Here is a 15184-nt window from a genome sequence, read left to right as displayed (position 1 = left end):
TGACAGAAAGTTCTGGAATCTGAGAGGAGCCACAAATTTCCTTCCACCAAGCGTTCCCCCAACTGTCCTGATAAAAATGATACCTCATTTGTGTGGGTAGGCCTAGCGCCCGTGACAGGAAATACCCCAAAACACAACGTGGACACATCCCAATTTTTGACAGAAAACTGAGGTGTTTTTTGCAAAGTGCCTACCTGTACATTTTGGCCTCTACCTCAGCCGGCACCGAGGGAAACCTACCTAACCTGTGCATTTTTGAAAACTAGAGACCTAGGGGAATCCAAGATGGGGTGACTTGTGGGGCTCTGACCGGGCTATCTTACCCAGAATCCTTTGCAAACCTCAAAATCTGGCTAAAGAAACACATGTTCCTCATATTTTGGCGACAGAAAGTTCTTGAATCTGAGAGAAGCCACAAATTTCCTCCCACCCAGCGTTCCCCCAAGTGTCCTGATAAAAATGATACCTCACTTGTGTGGGTAGTCCTAGCGCCCGTGACAGGAAATGCCCCAGAACACAACGTGGACACATCCCATTTTTTGACAGAAAACAGAGGTGTTTTTTGCAAAGTGCCTACCTGTATATTTTGGCCTCTACCTCAGCCGGCACCTAGGGAAACCTGCCAAACCTGTGCATTTGTGAAAACTAGAGACCTAGGGGAATCTAAGATAGGGTGACTTGTGGGGCTCTGACCAGGTTCTGTTACCCAGAATCCTTTGCAAACCTCAAAATCTGGCTAGAGAAACAAGTTTTCCTCACATTTTCGTGACAGAGAGTTCTAGAATCTGAGAGGAGCCACAAATTTCCTTCCACCCAGCGATCCCCCAAGTCTCCCGATAAAAATTATACCTCACTTATGTGGGTAGTCCTAGCGCCCGTGACAGGAAATGTCCCAGAACACAACGTGGACACATCCCATTTTTTGACAGATAACAGAGGTGTTTTTTGCAAAGTGCCTACCTGTAGATTTTGGCCTCTAGCTCAGCCGGCACCTAGGGAAACCTGCCAAACCTGTGCATTTGTGAAAACTAGATACCAAGGGGAATCCAAGATGGGGTGACTTGTGGAGCTCTGACCTGGTTCTGTTACCCAGAATCCTTTGCAAACCTCAAAATCTGGCTAAAGAAACACGTTTTCCTCACATTTTGGTGACAGAAATTTCTGGAATCTGAGAGGAGCCACAAATTTACTTCCACCCAGCGTTCCCCCAAGTCTCCCGATAAAAATGGTACCTAACTTGGGTGGGTAGGCCTAGCGCCCGTGACAGAAAATGCCCCAAAACACAATGTGGACACATCCCATTTTTTGACAGAAAACAGAGGTGTTTTTTGGAAAGTGCCTACCTGTAGATTTTGGCCTCTACCTCAGCCGGCACCTAGGGAAACCTGCCAAACCTGTGCATTTGTGAAAACTAGAGACCTAGGGGAATCTAAGATAGGGTGACTTGTGGGGCTCTGACCAGGTTCTGTTACCCAGAATCCTTTGCAAACCTCAAAATCTGGCTAGAGAAACACGTTTTCCTCACATTTTCGTGACAGAGAGTTCTAGAATCTGAGAGGAGCCACAAATTTCCTTCCACCCAGCGACCCCCCAAGTCTCCAGATAAAAATGATACCTAACTTGTGTGGGTAGGCCTAGCGCCCGTGATAGGAAATGCCCCAAAACACAACGTGGACACACCCCATTTTTTGACAGAAAACAGAGGTGTTTTTTGGAAAGTGTCTACCTGTAGATTTTGGCCTCTACCGCAGCCGGCACCGAGGGAAACCTACCTAACCTGTGCATTTTTGAAAACTAGAGACCTAGGGGAATCCAAGATGGGGTGACTTGTGGGGCTCTGTCCGGGCTATCTTACCCAGAATCCTTTGCAAACCTCAAAATCTGGCTAAAGAAACACATGTTCCTCATATTTTGGCGACAGAAAGTTCTTGAATCTGAGAGAAGCCACAAATTTCCTCCCACCCAGCGTTCCCCCAAGTGTCCTGATAAAAATGATACCTCACTTGTGTGGGTAGGCCTAGCACCCGTGACAGGAAATGCCCCAAAACACAACGTGGACACATCCCATTTTTTGACAGAAAACAGAAGTGTTTTTTGCAAAGTGCCTACCTGTAGATTTTGGCCTCTAGCTCAGCCATCACCTAGGGAAACCTGCAAAACCTGTGCATTTTTAAAAACTAGATACCTAGGACAATCCAAGATGGGGTGACTTGTGGGGCTCTGACCAGGTTCTGTTACCCAGAATCCTTTGCAAACCTCACAATTTGGCAAAAAAAACACATTTTACTCACATTTTGGTGACAGAAAGTTCTGGAATCTGAGAGGAACCACAAATTTCCTCCCACCCAGCATTCCCTCAAGTCTCCCGATAAAAATTATACCTCACTTATGTGGGTAGTCCTAGCGCCCGTGACAGGAAATGCCCCAGAACACAACGTGGACACATCCCATTTTTTGACAGATAACAGAGGTGTTTTTTGCAAAGTGCCTACCTGTAGATTTTGGCCTCTAGCTCAGCCGGCACCCAGGGAAACCTGCCAAACCTGTGCATTTGTGGAAACTAGATACCAAGGGGAATCCAAGATGGGGTGACTTGTGGAGCTCTGACCAAGTTCTGTTACCCAGAATCCTTTGCAAACCTCAAAATCTGGCTAGAGAAACAAGTTTTCCTCACATTCTCGTGACAGAGAGTTCTAGAATCTGAGAGGAGCCACAAATTTCCTTCCAGCCAGCGATCCCCCAAGTCTCCCGATAAAAATGATACCTAACTTGTGTGGGTAGGCCTAGCGCCCGTGACAGGAAATGCCCCAAAACACAACGTGGACACATCCAATTTTTTGACAGAAAACAGAGGTGTTTTTTGGAAAGGGTCTACCTGTAGATTTTGGCCTCTACTTCAGCCGGCACCTAGGGAAACCTGCCAAACCTGTGCATTTGTGAAAATTAGAGACCTAGGGGAATCTAAGATAGGGTGACTTGTGGGGCTCTGACCAGGTTCTGTTACCCAGAATCCTTTGCAAACCTCAAAATCTGGCTAGAGAAACAAGTTTTCCTCACATTTTCGTGACAGAGAGTTCTAGAAACTGAGGAGCCACAAATTTCCTTCCACCCAGCGATCCCCCAAGTCTCCCGATAAAAATTATACCTCACTTATGTGGGTAGTCCTAGCGCCCGTGACAGGAAATGCCCCAGAACACAACGTGGACACATCCCATTTTTTGACAGATAACAGAGGTTTTTTTGCAAAGTGCCTACCTGTAGATTTTGGCCTCTAGCTCAGCCGGCACCTAGGGAAACCTGCCAAACCTGTGCATTTGTGAAAACTAGATACCAAGGGGTATCCAAGATGGGGTGACTTGTGGAGCTCTGACCAGGTTCTGTTACCCAGAATCCTTTGCAAACCTCAAAATCTGGCTAAAGAAACACGTTTTCCTCACATTTTGGTGACAGAAATTTCTGGAATCTGAGAGGAGCCACAAATTTACTTCCACCCAGCGTTCCCCCAAGTCTCCCGATAAAAATGGTACCTAACTTGGGTGGGTAGGCCTAGCGCCCGTGACAGAAAATGCCCCAAAACACAATGTGGACACATCCCATTTTTTGACAGAAAACAGAGGTGTTTTTTGGAAAGTGCCTACCTGTAGATTTTGGCCTCTACCTCAGCCGGCACCTAGGGAAACCTGCCAAACCTGTGCATTTGTGAAAACTAGAGACCTAGGGGAATCTAAGATAGGGTGACTTGTGGGGCTCTGACCAGGTTCTGTTACCCAGAATCCTTTGCAAACCTCAAAATCTGGCTAGAGAAACACGTTTTCCTCACATTTTCGTGACAGAGAGTTCGAGAATCTGAGAGGAGCCACAAATTTCCTTCCACCCAGCGATCCCCCAAGTCTCCAGATAAAAATGATACCTAACTTGTGTGGGTAGGCCTAGCGCCCGTGACAGGAAATGCCCCAAAACACAACGTGGACACATCCCATTTTTTGACAGAAAACAGAGGTGTTTTTTGGAAAGTGTCTACCTGTAGATTTTGGCCTCTACCGCAGCCGGCACCGAGGGAAACCTACCTAACCTGTGCATTTTTGAAAACTAGAGACCTAGGGGAATCCAAGATGGGGTGACTTGTGGGGCTCTGTCCGGGCTATCTTACCCAGAATCCTTTGCAAACCTCAAAATCTGGCTAAAGAAACACATGTTCCTCATATTTTGGCGACAGAAAGTTCTTGAATCTGAGAGAAGCCACAAATTTCCTCCCACCCAGCGTTCCCCCAAGTGTCCTCATAAAAATGATACCTCACTTGTGTGGGTAGGCCTAGCACCCGTGACAGGAAATGCCCCAAAACACAACGTGGACACATCCCATTTTTGACAGAAAACAGAAGTGTTTTTTGCAAAGTGCCTACCTGTAGATTTTGGCCTCTAGCTCAGCCATCACCTAGGGAAACCTGCAAAACCTGTGCATTTTTAAAAACTAGATACCTAGGACAATCCAAGATGGGGTGACTTGTGGGGCTCTGACCAGGTTCTGTTACCCAGAATCCTTTGCAAACCTCACAATTTGGCAAAAAAAAAACATTTTACTCACATTTTGGTGACAGAAAGTTCTGGAATCTGAGAGGAACCACAAATTTCCTCCCACCCAGCATTCCCTCAAGTCTCCCGATAAAAATTATACCTCACTTATGTGGGTAGTCCTAGCGCCCGTGACAGGAAATGCCCCAGAACACAACGTGGACACATCCCATTTTTTGACAGATAACAGAGGTGTTTTTTGCAAAGTGCCTACCTGTAGATTTTGGCCTCTAGCTCAGCCGGCACCCAGGGAAACCTGCCAAACCTGTGCATTTGTGGAAACTAGATACCAAGGGGAATCCAAGATGGGGTGACTTGTGGAGCTCTGACCAAGTTCTGTTACCCAGAATCCTTTGCAAACCTCAAAATCTGGCTAGAGAAACAAGTTTTCCTCACATTCTCGTGACAGAGAGTTCTAGAATCTGAGAGGAGCCACAAATTTCCTTCCAGCCAGCGATCCCCCAAGTCTCCCGATAAAAATGATACCTAACTTGTGTGGGTAGGCCTAGCGCCCGTGACAGGAAATGCCCCAAAACACAACGTGGACACATCCAATTTTTTGACAGAAAACAGAGGTGTTTTTTGGAAAGGGTCTACCTGTAGATTTTGGCCTCTACTTCAGCCGTCACCTAGGGAAACCTGCCAAACCTGTGCATTTGTGAAAATTAGAGACCTAGGGGAATCTAAGATAGGGTGACTTGTGGGGCTCTGACCAGGTTCTGTTACCCAGAATCCTTTGCAAACCTCAAAATCTGGCTAGAGAAACAAGTTTTCCTCACATTTTCGTGACAGAGAGTTCTAGAATCTGAGGAGCCACAAATTTCCTTCCACCCAGCGATCCCCCAAGTCTCCCGATAAAAATTATACCTCACTTATGTGGGTAGTCCTAGCGCCCGTGACAGGAAATGCCCCAGAACACAACGTGGACACATCCCATTTTTTGACAGATAACAGAGGTTTTTTTGCAAAGTGCCTACCTGTAGATTTTGGCCTCTAGCTCAGCCGGCACCTAGGGAAACCTGCCAAACCTGTGCATTTGTGAAAACTAGATACCAAGGGGAATCCAAGATGGGGTGACTTGTGGAGCTCTGACCAGGTTCTGTTACCCAGAATCCTTTGCAAACCTCAAAATCTGGCTAAAGAAACACGTTTTCCTCACATTTTGGTGACAGAAATTTCTGGAATCTGAGAGGAGCCACAAATTTACCTCCACCCAGCGTTCCCCCAAGTCTCCCGATAAAAATGGTACCTAACTTGGGTGGGTAGGCCTAGCGCCCGTGACAGAAAATGCCCCAAAACACAATGTGGACACATCCCATTTTTTGACAGAAAACAGAGGTGTTTTTTGGAAAGTGCCTACCTGTAGATTTTGGCCTCTACCTCAGCCGGCACCTAGGGAAACCTGCCAAACCTGTGCATTTGTGAAACCTAGAGACCTAGGGGAATCTAAGATAGGGTGACTTGTGGGGCTCTGACCAGGTTCTGTTACCCAGAATCCTTTGCAAACCTCAAAATCTGGCTAGAGAAACACATTTTCCTCACATTTTCGTGACAGAGAGTTCGAGAATCTGAGAGGAGCCACACATTTCCTTCCACCCAGCGATCCCCCAAGTCTCCCGATAAAAATGATACCTAACTTGTGTGGGTAGGCCTAGCGCCCGTGACAGGAAATGCCCCAAAACACAACGTGGACACATCCCATTTTTTGACAGAAAACAGAGGTGTTTTTTGGAAAGTGTCTACCTGTAGATTTTGGCCTCTACCTCAGCCGGCACCGAGGGAAACCTACCTAACCTGTGCATTTTTGAAAACTAGAGACCTAGGGGAATCCAAGATGGGGTGACTTGTGGGGCTCTGACTGGGCTATCTTACCCAGAATCCTTTGCAAACCTCAAAATCTGGCTAAAGAAACACATGTTCCTCATATTTTGGCGACAGAAAGTTCTTGAATCTGAGAGAAGCCACAAATTTCCTCCCACCCAGCGTTCCCCCAAGTGTCCTGATAAAAATGATACCTCACTTGTGTGGGTAGGCCTAGCACCCGTGACAGGAAATGCCCCAAAACACAACGTGGACACATCCAATTTTTTGACAGAAAACAGAGGTGTTTTTTGGAAAGGGTCTACCTGTAGATTTTGGCCTCTAGCTCAGCCGGCACCTAGGGAAACCTGCCAAACCTGTGCATTTGTGGAAACTAGATACCAAGGGGAATCCAAGATGGGGTGACTTGTGGAGCTCTGACCAGGTTCTGTTACCCAGAATCCTTTGCAAACCTCAAAATCTGGCTAGAGAAACAAGTTTTCCTCACATTTTCGTGACAGAGAGTTCTAGAATCTGAGAGGAGCCACAAATTTCCTTCCACCCAGCGATCCCCCAAGTCTCCCGATAAAAATTATACCTCACTTATGTGGGTAGTCCTAGCGCCCGTGACAGGAAATGCCCCAGAACACAACGTGGACATATCCCATTTTTTGACAGATAACAGAGGTGTTTTTTGCAAAGTGCCTACCTGTAGATTTTGGCCTCTAGCTCAGCCGGCACCTAGGGAAACCTGCCAAACCTGTGCATTTGTGAAAACTAGATACCAAGGGGAATCCAAGATGGGGTGACTTGTGGGGCTCTGACCAGGTTCTGTTACCCAGAATCCTTTGCAAACCTCAAAATCTGGCAAAAGAAACACGTTTTCCTCACATTTTGGTGACAGAAATTTCTGGAATCTGAGAGGAGCCACAAATTTACTTCCACCCAGCGTTCCCCCAAGTCTCCCGATAAAAATGGTACCTAACTTGGGTGGGTAGGCCTAGCGCCCGTGACAGAAAATGCCCCAAAACACAATGTGGACACATCCCATTTTTTGACAGAAAACAGAGGTGTTTTTTGGAAAGTGCCTACCTGTAGATTTTGGCCTCTACCTCAGCCGGCACCTAGGGAAACCTGCCAAACCTGTGCATTTGTGAAAACTAGAGACCTAGGGGAATCTAAGATAGGGTGACTTGTGGGGCTCTGACCAGGTTCTGTTACCCAGAATCCTTTGCAAACCTCAAAATCTGGCTAGAGAAACACGTTTTCCTCACATTTTCGTGACAGAGAGTTCTAGAATCTGAGAGGAGCCACAAATTTCCTTCCACCCAGCGATCCCCCAAGTCTCCCGATAAAAATGATACCTAACTTGTGTGGGTAGGCCTAGCGCCCGTGACAGGAAATGCCCCAAAACACCTACGTGGACACATCCCATTTTTTGACAGAAAACAGAGGTGTTTTTTGGAAAGTGTCTACCTGTAGATTTTGGCCTCTACCTCAGCCGGCACCGAGGGAAACCTATCTAACCTGTGCATTTTTGAAAACTAGAGACCTAGGGGAATCCAAGATGGGGTGACTTGTGGGGCTCTGACCGGGCTATCTTACCCAGAATCCTTTGCAAACCTCAAAATCTGGCTAAAGAAACACATGTTCCTCATATTTTGGCGACAGAAAGTTCTTGAATCTGAGAGAAGCCACAAATTTCCTCCCACCCAGCGTTCCCCCAAGTGTCCTGATAAAAATGATACCTCACTTGTGTGGGTAGGCCTAGCACCCGTGACAGGAAATGCCCCAAAACACAACGTGGACACATCCCATTTTTTGACAGATAACAGAGGTGTTTTTTGCAAAGTGCCTACCTGTAGATTTTGGCCTCTACCTCAGCCGGCACCCAGGGAAACCTGCCAAACCTGTGCATTTGTGGAAACTAGATACCAAGGGGAATCCAAGATGGGGTGACTTGTGGAGCTCTGACCAGGTTCTGTTACCCAGAATCCTTTGCAAACCTCAAAATCTGGCTAGAGAAACAAGTTTTCCTCACATTTTCGTGACAGAGAGTTCTAGAATCTGAGAGGAGCCACAAATTTCCTTCCACCCAGCGATCCCCCAAGTCTCCCGATAAAAATGATACCTAACTTGTGTGGGTAGGCCTAGCGCCCGTGACAGGAAATGCCCCAAAACACAACGTGGACACATCCAATTTTTTGACAGAAAACAGAGGTGTTTTTTGGAAAGGGTCTACCTGTAGATTTTGTCCTCTACTTCAGCCGGCACCTAGGGAAACCTGCCAAACCTGTGCATTTGTGAAAATTAGAGACCTAGGGGAATCTAAGATAGGGTGACTTGTGGGGCTCTGACCAGGTTCTGTTACCCAGAATCCTTTGCAAACCTCAAAATCTGGCTAGAGAAACAAGTTTTCCTCACATTTTCGTGACAGAGAGTTCTAGAATCTGAGAGGAGCCAGAAATTTCCTTCCACCCAGCGATCCCCCAAGTCTCCAGATAAAAATTATACCTCACTTATGTGGGTAGTCCTAGCGCCCATGACAGGAAATGCCCCAGAACACAACGTGGACACATCCCATTTTTTGACAGATAACAGAGGTGTTTTTTGCAAAGTGCCTACCTGTAGATTTTGGCCTCAAGCTCAGCCGGCACCTAGGGGAACCTGCCAAACCTGTGCATTTGTGAAAATTAGAGACCTAGGGGAATCTAAGATAGGGTGACTTGTGGGGCTGTGACCAGGTTCTGTTACCCAGAATCCTTTGCAAACCTCAAAATCTGGCTAGAGAAACAAGTTTTCCTCACATTTTCGTGACAGAGAGTTCTAGAATCTGAGAGGAGCCACAAATTTCCTTCCACCCAGCGATCCCCCAAGTCTCCCGATAAAAATGATACCTAACTTGTGTGGGTAGGCCTAGCGCCCGTGACAGGAAATGCCCCAAAACACAACGTGGACACATCCCATTTTTTTGACAGAAAACAGAGGTGTTTTTTGGAAAGTGTCTACCTGTAGATTTTGGCCTCTACCGCAGCCGGCACCGAGGTAAACCTACCTAACCTGTGCATTTGTGAAAACTAGAGACCTAGGGGAATCTAAGATAGGGTGACTTGTGGGGCTCTGACCGGGCTATCTTACCCAGAATCCTTTGCAAACCTCAAAATCTGGCTAAAGAAACACATGTTCCTCATATTTTGGCGACAGAAAGTTCTTGAATCTGAGAGAAGCCACAAATTTCCTCCCACCCAGCGTTCCCCCAAGTGTCCTGATAAAAATGATACCTCACTTGTGTGGGTAGGCCTAGCACCCGTGACAGGAAATGCCCCAAAACACAACGTGGACACATCCCATTTTTTGACAGAAAACAGAAGTGTTTTTTGCAAAGTGCCTACCTGTAGATTTTGGCCTCTAGCTCAGCCATCACCTAGGGAAACCTGCAAAACCTGTGCATTTTTAAAAACTAGATACCTAGGACAATCCAAGATGGGGTGACTTGTGGGGCTCTGACCAGGTTCTGTTACCCAGAATCCTTTGCAAACCTCACAATTTGGCAAAAAAAACACATTTTACTCACATTTTGGTGACAGAAAGTTCTGGAATCTGAGAGGAACCACAAATTTCCTCCCACCCAGCATTCCCCCAAGTCTCCCGATAAAAATTATACCTCACTTATGTGGGTAGTCCTAGCGCCCGTGACAGGAAATGCCCCAGAACACAACGTGGACACATCCCATTTTTTGACAGATAACAGAGGTGTTTTTTGCAAAGTGCCTACCTGTAGATTTTGGCCTCTAGCTCAGCCGGCACCCAGGGAAACCTGCCAAACCTGTGCATTTGTGGAAACTAGATACCAAGGGGAATCCAAGATGGGGTGACTTGTGGAGCTCTGACCAGGTTCTGTTACCCAGAATCCTTTGCAAACCTCAAAATCTGGCTAGAGAAACAAGTTTTCCTCACATTCTCGTGACAGAGAGTTCTAGAATCTGAGAGGAGCCACAAATTTCCTTCCACCCAGCGATCCCCCAAGTCTCCCGATAAAAATGATACCTAACTTGTGTGGGTAGGCCTAGCGCCCGTGACAGGAAATGCCCCAAAACACAACGTGGACACATCCAATTTTTTGACAGAAAACAGAGGTGTTTTTTGGAAAGGGTCTACTTGTAGATTTTGGCCTCTACTTCAGCCGGCACCTAGGGAAACCTGCCAAACCTGTGCATTTGTGAAAATTAGAGACCTAGGGGAATCTAAGATAGGGTGACTTGTGGGGCTCTGACCAGGTTCTGTTACCCAGAATCCTTTGCAAACCTCAAAATCTGGCTAGAGAAACAAGTTTTCCTCACATTTTCGTGACAGAGAGTTCTAGAATCTGAGAGGAGCCACAAATTTCCTTCCACCCAGCGATCCCCCAAGTCTCCCGATAAAAATTATACCTCACTTATGTGGGTAGTCCTAGCGCCCGTGACAGGAAATGCCCCAGAACACAACGTGGACATATCCCATTTTTTGACAGATAACAGAGGTGTTTTTTGCAAAGTGCCTACCTGTAGATTTTGGCCTCTAGCTCAGCCGGCACCTAGGGAAACCTGCCAAACCTGTGCATTTGTGAAAACTAGATACCAAGGGGAATCCAAGATGGGGTGACTTGTGGGGCTCTGACCAGGTTCTGTTACCCAGAATCCTTTGCAAACCTCAAAATCTGGCTAAAGAAACACGTTTTCCTCACATTTTGGTGACAGAAATTTCTGGAATCTGAGAGGAGCCACAAATTTACTTCCACCCAGCGTTCCCCCAAGTCTCCCGATAAAAATGGTACCTAACTTGGGTGGGTAGGCCTAGCGCCCGTGACAGAAAATGCCCCAAAACACAATGTGGACACATCCCATTTTTTGACAGAAAACAGAGGTGTTTTTTGGAAAGTGCCTACCTGTAGATTTTGGCCTCTACCTCAGCCGGCACCTAGGGAAACCTGCCAAACCTGTGCATTTGTGAAAACTAGAGACCTAGGGGAATCTAAGATAGGGTGACTTGTGGGGCTCTGACCAGGTTCTGTTACCCAGAATCCTTTGCAAACCTCAAAATCTGGCTAGAGAAACACGTTTTCCTCACATTTTCGTGACAGAGAGTTCTAGAATCTGAGAGGAGCCACACATTTCCTTCCACCCAGCGATCCCCCAAGTCTCCCGATAAAAATGATACCTAACTTGTGTGGGTAGGCCTAGCGCCCGTGACAGGAAATGCCCCAAAACACAACGTGGACACATCCCATTTTTTGACAGAAAACAGAGGTGTTTTTTGGAAAGTGTCTACCTGTAGATTTTGGCCTCTACCTCAGCCGGCACCGAGGGAAACCTATCTAACCTGTGCATTTTTGAAAACTAGAGACCTAGGGGAATCCAAGATGGGGTGACTTGTGGGGCTCTGACCGGGCTATCTTACCCAGAATCCTTTGCAAACCTCAAAATCTGGCTAAAGAAACACATGTTCCTCATATTTTGGCGACAGAAAGTTCTTGAATCTGAGAGAAGCCACAAATTTCCTCCCACCCAGCGTTCCCCCAAGTGTCCTGATAAAAATGATACCTCACTTGTGTGGGTAGGCCTAGCACCCGTGACAGGAAATGCCCCAAAACACAACGTGGACACATCCCATTTTTTGACAGATAACAGAGGTGTTTTTTGCAAAGTGCCTACCTGTAGATTTTGGCCTCTACCTCAGCCGGCACCCAGGGAAACCTGCCAAACCTGTGCATTTGTGGAAACTAGATACCAAGGGGAATCCAAGATGGGGTGACTTGTGGAGCTCTGACCAGGTTCTGTTACCCAGAATCCTTTGCAAACCTCAAAATCTGGCTAGAGAAACAAGTTTTCCTCACATTTTCGTGACAGAGAGTTCTAGAATCTGAGAGGAGCCACAAATTTCCTTCCACCCAGCGATCCCCCAAGTCTCCCGATAAAAATGATACCTAACTTGTGTGGGTAGGCCTAGCGCCCGTGACAGGAAATGCCCAAAAACACAACGTGGACACATCCAATTTTTTGACAGAAAACAGAGGTGTTTTTTGGAAAGGGTCTACCTGTAGATTTTGGCCTCTACTTCAGCCGGCACCTAGGGAAACCTGCCAAACCTGTGCATTTGTGAAAATTAGAGACCTAGGGGAATCTAAGATAGGGTGACTTGTGGGGCTCTGACCAGGTTCTGTTACCCAGAATCCTTTGCAAACCTCAAAATCTGGCTAGAGAAACAAGTTTTCCTCACATTTTCGTGACAGAGAGTTCTAGAATCTGAGAGGAGCCAGAAATTTCCTTCCACCCAGCGATCCCCCAAGTCTCCAGATAAAAATTATACCTCACTTATGTGGGTAGTCCTAGCGCCCATGACAGGAAATGCCCCAGAACACAACGTGGACACATCCCATTTTTTGACAGATAACAGAGGTGTTTTTTGCAAAGTGCCTACCTGTAGATTTTGGCCTCAAGCTCAGCCGGCACCTAGGGAAACCTGCCAAACCTGTGCATTTGTGAAAACTAGATACCAAGGGGAATCCAAGATGGGGTGACTTGTGGAGCTCTGACCAGGTTCTGTTACCCAGAATCCTTTGCAAACCTCAAAATCTGGCTAAAGAAACACGTTTTCCTCACATTTTGGTGACAGAAATTTCTGGAATCTGAGAGGAGCCACAAATTAACTTCCACCCAGCGTTCCCCCAAGTCTCCCGATAAAAATGGTACCTAACTTGGGTGGGTAGGCCTAGCGCCCGTGACAGAAAATGCCCTAAAACACAATGTGGACACATCCCATTTTTTGACAGAAAACAGAGGTGTTTTTTGGAAAGTGCCTACCTGTAGATTTTGGCCTCTACCTCAGCCGGCACCTAGGGAAACCTGCCAAACCTGTGCATTTGTGAAAACTAGAGACCTAGGGGAATCTAAGATAGGGTGACTTGTGGGGCTCTGACCAGGTTCTGTTACCCAGAATCCTTTGCAAACCTCAAAATCTGGCTAGAGAAACACGTTTTCCTCACATTTTCGTGACAGAGAGTTCTAGAATCTGAGAGGAGCCACAAATTTCCTTCCACCCAGCGATCCCCCAAGTCTCCCGATAAAAATGATACCTAACTTGTGTGGGTAGGCCTAGCGCCCGTGACAGGAAATGCCCCAAAACACAACGTGGACACATCCCATTTTTTGACAGAAAACAGAGGTGTTTTTTGGAAAGTGTCTACCTGTAGATTTTGGCCTCTACCTCAGCCGGCACCGAGGGAAACCTACCTAACCTGTGCATTTTTGAAAACTAGAGACCTAGGGGAATCCAAGATGGGGTGACTTGTGGGGCTCTGACCGGGCTATCTTACCCAGAATCCTTTGCAAACCTCAAAACCTGGCTAAATAAACACATGTTCCTCATATTTTGGCGACAGAAAGTTCTTGAATCTGAGAGAAGCCACAAATTTCCTCCCACCCAGCGTTCCCCCAAGTGTCCTGATAAAAATGATACCTCACTTGTGTGGGTAGGCCTAGCACCCGTGACAGGAAATGCCCCAAAACACAACGTGGACACATCCCATTTTTTGACAGAAAACAGAGGTGTTTTTTGCAAAGTGCCTACCTGTAGATTTTGGCCTCTAGCTCAGCCATCACCTAGGGAAAACTGCCAAACCTGTGCATTTTTAAAAACTAGAGACGTAGGACAATCCAAGATGGGGTGACTTGTGGGGCTCTGACCAGGTTCTGTTACCCAGAATCCTTTGCAAACCTCACAATTTGGCTAAAAAAACACATTTTCCTCACATTTTGGTGACAGAAAGTTCTGGAATCTGAGAGGAACCACAAATTTCCTCCCACCCAGCGTTCCCCCAAGTCTATCGATAAAAATTATACCTCACTTATGTGGGTAGTCCTAGCGCCCGTGACAGGAAATGCCCCAGAACACAACATGGACACATCCCAGTTTTTGACAGATAACAGAGGTGTTTTTTGCAAAGTGCCTACCTGTAGATTTTGGCCTCTAGCTCAGCCGGCACCTAGGGAAACCTGCCAAACCTGTGCATTTGTGAAAACTAGAGACCAAGGGGAATCCAAGATAGGGTGACTTGTGGGGCTCTGACCAGGTTCTGTTACCCAGGATCCTTTGCAAACCTCAAAATCTGGCTAAAGAAACATGTTTTCCTCACATTTTGGTGACAGAGAGTTCTAGAATCTGAGAGGAGCCACAAATTTCCTTCCACCCAGCGATCCCCCAAGTCTCCCGATAAAAATGATACCTAACTTGTGTGGGTAGGCCTAGCACCCGTGACAGGAAATACCCCAAAACACAACATGGACACATCACATTTTTTGACAGAAAACAGAGTTGTTTTTGGAAAGTGTGTACCAGTAGATTTTGGCTTCTACCTCAGCCAGCACTGAGGGAAACCTACCTAACCTGTGCATTTTTTTAAAATAGAGACCTAGGGGAATCCATGATGGGGTGGCTTGTGGGGCTCTGACCAAGTTCTGTTACCCAGAATCCTTTGCAAATCACAAAATCTGGCTAAAGAAACATGTTTTCCTCACATTTTGGTGACAGAAAGTTCTGGAATCTGAGAGGAGCCACAAATTTCCTCCCACCCAGCGTTCCCCCAAGTGTCCTGATAAAAATGATACCTCACTTGTGTGGGTAGGCCTAGCACCCGTGACAGGAAATGCCCCAAAACACAACGTGGACACATCCCATTTTTTGACAGAAAACAGAGGTGTTTTTTGCAAAGTGCCTACCTGTAGATTTTGGCCTCTAGCTCAGCCATCACCTAGGGAAAACTGCCAAACCTGTGCAT

This window comes from Pleurodeles waltl, chromosome 2_2 (genome assembly GCF_031143425.1).
Source record: "Pleurodeles waltl isolate 20211129_DDA chromosome 2_2, aPleWal1.hap1.20221129, whole genome shotgun sequence".
Taxonomy (NCBI): domain Eukaryota; kingdom Metazoa; phylum Chordata; class Amphibia; order Caudata; family Salamandridae; genus Pleurodeles; species Pleurodeles waltl.
The sequence above is the reverse complement of the archived record's forward strand: the minus strand, read 5'-3'. Positions refer to the sequence as shown.